Genomic DNA, 7,304 nt, shown 5'->3' on the forward strand with positions numbered 1-7,304 from the left:
AGCAGAGAGCCCGATGTGGGGCTCGATCCCAGGATCCTGGGGTCATTACCTGAGCCAAAGACAGAGGCTCTAACGCACTGAACCACCCAGGTGCACCTTGATTTTTCTTTTTAAAAATCTTGAAAGAAGGAAACACTCTGCCAATTCTCAAGACATCTGCAGCCTCTTCCTTCTTTCTGTGTGTGTGTGTGTGTGTGTGTGTGTGTTTTGAATTGGACCTAATTGAGCTCTCCAATTTGCATGAAGAATGTCCAGGCTGTTTCTCATAGATATACGAAAGAGGGATCCCAAGGAGGATGATGCCAGAGTAGAGTAGCACTTGCCCAATTAGACTGAGCCAGGAATAGTTTTCATGGAAGAAAGGCTGCAGAGAACTAAGTAACCTCCCCTGGAAGGTTCCTTTTAAAACTCTAAGTCTCGGGGCACCTGGGTGGCTCAGTCAGTTAAGCACCCAACTGTTGATTTGGGCTCAGGGCACGATCTCAGGGTGATGGGATCAAGCCCTACTTTTGGCTCCACACTCAGCCGGGAGTCTGTTGGAGACTCTCCCTCTCTCTCCTTCTGCCCCTCCTCCTGCTCACTTGCTGTCTCAAAGGAATAAATATATCTTTTAAAAATAAATAAATAAATAAACCCTAAGTCTTGTGACCACTGCCTGTTCTTTGGAACACTCCCCCTCCTATTCGTTGGTTCATTACCATGACCATTCTCAATCCTTGTTGAACACTGGAATCACTTGGAAAAGAGGAGTTTTAACACTATGTATATACATATGTATATATTTGCCAGATCTATCCCAGTTGGACTTGGGATGGAGCCCAGACATTGGAATTTTGTTTTCATCTCTCTAGATGATTCCAGCTTGCAGTCAAGACTGAGAACCTCTCTCTGCTTTTGTGGCTTTTTACTCCTTCAGTGAGACTTGAGTCGCTGCCCTTGGTGCTGAATCTCTTTAGGCTGCAGGCTACTCTCAGGGAGTCCCCGCTTCCCACTTGGCTCGGCCAAAGTCATAAGCAGCTGTTTCAGAAACGCTGATGCATGGAGGAAACAGTATCCCAGCTGGCTCTTGCTGATTAGGGTGAAAAGATCAGCATTTCACTACAGCTGCATCCACCTCCCTAGACAGCCAATTAGCCACAGAAACAGCAGACACTGCCTAAAGGACTGAGGGCTGAGCTTTTAATGCCCAGAAGCACATTAGGTAGCTAAACAATACTATATTCACATCAGGCAAAACCATCTTGCTTCGGGTTGCAGTATTTGCTTCCTGGAGAAAGGGGGCCTCGCCTTAGAGCTGGAACTTGGTAGCATCCGGATTGGGGGGGGGGGCGTGTGTTGCATTCTGGAGACACAGATGGCAATGGAAGAGGGAACATTAGACCCAGAGTCAGAAGATGTGGGTTTGAATCTCCTCTCTACTTTTGTCTAGCAGCAGGACCGTGCAATTAATCCAGCTAATTGTCAATTCCTTGTCTATAAAAGAGGATAAAGATGGGTGTCATAATTATGTCATAATTATGCACTAATTACTTGTCAGAGTTATGGGAGATACCGTTCATAAGCATAACAACAAATCCAGGGGTGCAGGGCTGACCTGACAGAAGAGAGATTTTTGAGTTTGTACTAATGATCAGAAACCAGGTTTCTAAGGCTTCCTCAGTCCCCGTTCCTGCTGATGTAGGGGAGGAGAGAATGAGCAGGGGGTGGCGGCTGGCAGCCATCTTCAACAATGGTAAAAACACCTAAGGGGGAGAAATGTGAGATCTGTTCTGTGTGGTGATAGGGGACAGACAGCTGGAGCCCAGTAATCAGGAGTTTAACAAGCCCTCAGGTGATTCTAATGCACACAAATGGCTAAGAACTACTGGTCTGGACGTTTCTTTGTATGAATACCCACATTCTGTTTAGCCATCCTACTATGGTGAATAATTGTCAGTTTGGACCTATTACAAAATGGGCTGCTCTGAACATTCTTGAACATGGGTTTTGGGACACATACATACACTTTTTGGTTGGTTAGGTAAACATAGGTAAACATACTCTATTAGATTATAGATTTATACATATATTTAGAATACTTACCTTTAGGATATACTGTCATGGTTTTCTTTTTTTTTTTTTAAGATTTTATTTATTTATTTGACAAAGAAAGATCACGAATAGGCAGAGAGGCAGGCAGAGAGAGGAGGAAGCAGGCTCCCCGCTAAGCAGAAAGCCCGACGCGGGGCTCGATCCCAGTACCCCGAGATCATGACCTGAGCCGAAGGCAGAGGCTTTAACCCCTGAGCCACCCAGGTGCCCCTGTCATGGTTTTCCAAAATGACTCTCCCAGTTTCCATTCCAACCAACAACGTATGAATATTCCAGTTTCCACATCTTCATCAACACTTGGCATTGTCACTCTGAATTTGCATATGATCCATAACTCCATTTGTGGGTATACATCCCCAAAGAAATGAAATCAAAGGTCTCTAAGAGTTACGTGGACACTGACATTCATAGCATTATTCACAATAAGCAAAGGGTGGACGAAATCAAAGTATCTGTTGATACTGTTGATGAACGGATCTGTCATTTGTTGATGAACAGATCAACAAAATGTGGTATGTGTGTCCCGTGGAATACTGTTCAGCCCTAAAAAGGAAGGAAATCCTAACACCTGCAACAACATGGATGAACCTTGAGAACATTAGGCTGAGAGAAACCAGTGACAAAAAGACAAACACTGTATGATTCCACATATTAGATGAGGCACATAGAGCAGTCAAATTCTCAGAGACAGAAAACAGAATAGAAAATAATGTGGTTGCCAGAGGACTCAGGGAGGGGGGGCAATGTGGAGTTAGGGTTTAACAGGTGCAGGGTTTGCATTTTGCAAGATGAAAGGAGTTCTGGAGACGGATGGGGATGGTTGCTGCAAAGATGTAAATATATTTAACATGATTTAATGAACCGTACACGTAAAGATGAGTAAGAGGGATGCTTGCCAAAACTGGAACAAGGGAAGATGGGCGTGTCCCCAGCGCAAGGATGACATGTAAATTCATGAAGCATTCCATTTTTTTTTCAAATGAATAAGATGGTAAGTTTTATGTTACATGTATTTTACTGCAATCAAAAATGAGGACTGAGGGGCACCTGGGTGGCTCAGTGGGTTAAAGCCTTTGCCTTCGGCTCGGGTCATGATCCCAGGGTCCTTGAATCAAGCCCCACATCGGGCTCTCTGCTCAGTGGGGAGCCTGCTTCCTCCTCTCTCTCTTTCTACCTGCCTCTCTGCCTACTTGTGATCTCTCTCTGTCAAATAAATAAATAAAATCTTAAAAAAAAAAATGAAGACTGAACACTGTGGGTTTAAAACTGAGGAGAGATTCTCTGCTGTCAGGGTTGAAGCCAAAGATGTCATTTTCATTCTGCCAGTGCTCCTGGCTAGCTGTGTGTAATTACAGTAACTTAGGCATTTATAAACCTTTGGGTTCTCATCTGTAAAATGGGAAAAGTAAATCCCCTTTAAAAGAGTTTGACACCCCTGTGACATATACTCAAATGAGTTTATGTGAAAGGTAAGTGGTCCATCGGAGATGTTCAGTAAATGTTAGTGGAGTGTGAAACTAGAGCTTCTGGGAGTGGGACGGAGGATCTTATGATTTGTCCCCGGGTAACTGGCATTAAGAAGGAGACTGAAGTTTATTTTGTTTTTGTTTTTAAATATTTTTTTAAAGATTTTATTTATTTATTTATTTATTTAGTTAGTTAGTTAGTTGACGCAGAGAGAGAGAGATCACAAGTAGGCAGAGAGGCAGGCAGAGAGAGAGGGGGAAGCAGGCTCCCTGCTGAGCGGAGAACCTGGTGTGGGGCTCGATCCCAGGACCCTGAGATCATGACCTGAGCCGAAGGCAGAAGTTTAACCCACTGAGCCACCCAGGCACCAGCCCCCTCCTTCTTTTTTAAAGGTAAAATCTTTGAAGAGAGAGAGTGAGCACAAGCAGGGCCAGTGGCAGGCAGAGGGAGAAGCAGGCTCCCTGCTGAGCAAGAAGCCCGATGCTGGACTCGATCCCAAGACTCTGGGATCCTGACCTGAGCTGAAGGCATTTAACCAACTGAGCCACCCAGGCATCCCCAGGAAACTAACGTTTTTAGTGAAAATGAAAATCTGCAATTTGCTATTTAACTCCTCTGTGTGCTCTACTAACCATCTGTAAAGGAGGTGACTTCTTCAGGTCTGTTCTCTCCAAACACAGGCTCATGTTCCCAGATGGAGGGTTTTCTTAATTTCTGCTGTTCCTTCTCTGAGGCAGGAGAAGGCTCAAGGGAGGTGGTTTTCCTTCCCAGCAGGACCAACTATCCCCCTGAGAATGAGCCTCCAGTGTTCAGCTCCCCCCAACCATACCCCCCCCACCTCGCCGCACCCCTGATCTGCCCTGGGGAGATCCCCCCTGAGCAAGGTAAGCATCTTGGGGCAGAGGGCTCTTGGGACTGCAGGTGCTGGGTCATGCGTGTCTCAAGGAGGCTCCTTGGGCAGGCAGGACTTTGCCCTTGTTGTGGGTGAGCCAGTGAGAGCTGCCCCAGGGGCTGGAGGAAACATTCAGGAACAGACTCCCCAGAAACCCCAGAAACATGAGCAGCAATCCAGAGTTGAAAACTCTAAGGCCTCTCATTAAAATAATGGTTTGGCCTGTGAAGTTAAATCCATACAAGATCTCTGGGGCACCTGGGTGGCTCAGTTGGTTCAGCCACTGCCTTGGGCTCAGGTCATGATCCCAGAGTCCTGGGATCCATCCGCATTGGGCTCCTTGCTTGGCAGGGAGCCTGCTTCTCTCTCCGCCTCTGCCTGCCTCCCTGCCTACTTGTGCATGTGCTATCTCTCTCTCTCTGACAAATAAATAAATAAAATCTTAAAAAAAAAAAAATCCATACAAGATCTCATATTCTGGTTTCAGAAGTCCTGATGGCTGTAAGTGACCAGAAAGAAGACTGACGGCCTCGGTGGAGGCAGCTGGGAAAGAGCCCAGATTTGGGGAACAGAGAGACCTATGCTGGATTTTAAACTATAGACAGTCAGGAGCTGTGGTGTTGGATCCCACTTGGGAACGGTTGCTGGTGGGAGACAGCAAGTGCGACAGGCGTCTCTAAAGCTGCACTGAGATACTTTTTGGTTTGGAAAGAGTGAAGACCCAGAGAGGGGGGGGATTTTTATTTTTAATTAGCAAGTGCAATTGACAGGTTTCATTTAAAGTGGTGAGTATCAGACAATTGCTAAACTATTACCCTTTCCTGCCTACCACCGTCTCCTGTGGGTGATCACCACAGAGTGAAAACCTACACATTGGCCTGCATTCATTCACTCATCAGAGTACAGTAAAGCACCTCCAGCCCAGCCTTTTCATGGGCCCTGGGCATTCATTGGGGTATAAGACAGACAGAAGACAGACTTTTGGACTTTGGTGCAACTCAACTTGTATACACTTCGTACTCACAGCCAAACCAAATAAATGATGGTTTTAAGCAGCAGATGCTTAAAAAAAGAAGAAGGAAGGGGAGGGTCAGGGGAAGGAGGGGGGACGAAGGTGGGGGAGGAAAAGGAGGGAGAAGAGGAGGGGGAGGAAGGGAGGAGGAAGAGGGGAGAAGAAGAGAGGTGCCTGGGTGGCTCAGTCCGTTGGGCATCTGCCTTCAGCTCAGGTCATAATCTCAGAGTCCTGGGATCGAGCCCCGAACCCAGCTCCCTACTCAGCTGTTTCTCTCCCTGTCAAATAAATAAACTCTTTGTAAAAATAAAATCAATCTTGGGGTGCCTGGGTGGCTCAGTAGTTAAGCATCTGCCTTCAGCTCAGGTCATGATCTCAGGATCCTGGGATCGAGCCCCGGCATCAGGCTCCCTGCTCAGCAGGAAGCCTGCTTCTCCCTCTCCCACTCCCCCTGCTTGTGTGCCCTCTCTTGCTGTCTCTCTCTCTCCCCCTCTGTAAAAATAAATAAATAAAAATAGAATAAAATAAAGTAAATCTTTTTTAAAAATTTAAATTTAAATTTAAAAAAGGATTTAAGATTGTGGTGGGGGAGAAATCAACAGTCAACAAGCAAAACAAATCAGTAAGATGAGCTCAGAGAATGGTGCGTGCCTACTGACGAGACGCCTGCCGAATGTGGGAGAGAGGGACTCAAGTATGCAATTTCGGGACATTTCTGTCTTGTTCATTTCACTTTTTGCATTTTCCAAGTCTGTCGCAATGAAGTATTAATTTTGTAATCAGAATGAAGTTAAGGAAGGAAGACACCACTGCACACTCCCGAGAAGTCATCCGGAGGGAGCACAGGAGAGCCCGTACACACTGGTGGCGGGGGAGCACTGCTAAGGGGTTTTTCCTTGCCCCCCCCCCCGCCCACCTTCTATGCTGTCGTCATTATAATGAAACCCGGTGCACAGGGAGCCAAAGTTGGTCTCCTCGGTGCATGTTTACCTCCTGCCTATTTAACCAACACAAGAACAGCTCCCACGGGCCATGATCAAAACATGAGTTCCCTGCGTTTGGTTCCTCTGGGAGGGCAAGCTGGCTGGACCTGGAACCGTGTGTCTCCCTCTCCGAGGAATGTCCTGACACCCTAGAGGGAGCCTGGCCTGGGACTTGACTCAGCTTCCCAAAGGTCCCCACAGATGGGTAGATTTGGGGAGAGCTATGAGCTGGTATGAGGGACATAAGGAAACCAAGGGCCCATCCAGGTTGAATCCCTGCACTTTCCAGCGTCCAAGTGGTCCCTTATGTGGACAGGCCCACAGAAAGCCCGGCCCGTAGAGAAGGACCTCTGACCTCAGTAGGGGAAGGAGGAGGTCCTGGAGGTATTTGTCTCCAGCTGGGGCCATGGGAGGGCAGGGTTCCAGCGAAGGAAAACTGGGGCAGGGACTGAGAGAAGATTTGAGACAAGAGCCAGACCGAAGTTTTAGGGCGAGGGCCAAGAGCAAAAATTGAATCCGAAGCAAAGGTCAGGAGACATAAAGCCTGGGGAGGTCCCTGGAGGCGATGCCCAGGCCAGGGGAGGGAGGTTTTCTGGAGATCATCCCAGTCAGAACAAGGAGAGAGAGAGCTTCTCTAGGCTTCTAGCCCCTCTGAAAACAGCCCCCACCCCCCCGAATCCCACCCACGTTGTGCTTTTCTGTGTGTCCTTTTGGTGGTGTGAGGCTGGGATGTGTGAGGAGGTCGTTTTGTGGGAAATGGAAGGGGACAGCTACTTCACCTCCTCAAGGTCCAACTCCGGTGCCAAGAGTCCGGAGCTGAGCCCTTTTACTACCGAGCAAGTTGCTGTGTATTGAAAAC

The 7,304-nt window shown here is 47.4% G+C and overlaps 1 pseudogene; it reads left to right on the top strand.

Annotated features, from left to right (window-relative positions):
• Positions 1-2,966: 2,966 nt before the first annotated feature.
• On the top strand, positions 2,967-3,065 carry LOC123389232 (annotated as a pseudogene).
• Positions 3,066-7,304: the final 4,239 nt, after the last annotated feature.

The sequence above is a fragment of the Mustela putorius genome, unplaced genomic scaffold (assembly GCF_011764305.1).
Source record: "Mustela putorius furo isolate JIRA1106 unplaced genomic scaffold, ASM1176430v1.1 tig00003962_pilon_pilon_pilon, whole genome shotgun sequence".
Taxonomy (NCBI): domain Eukaryota; kingdom Metazoa; phylum Chordata; class Mammalia; order Carnivora; family Mustelidae; genus Mustela; species Mustela putorius.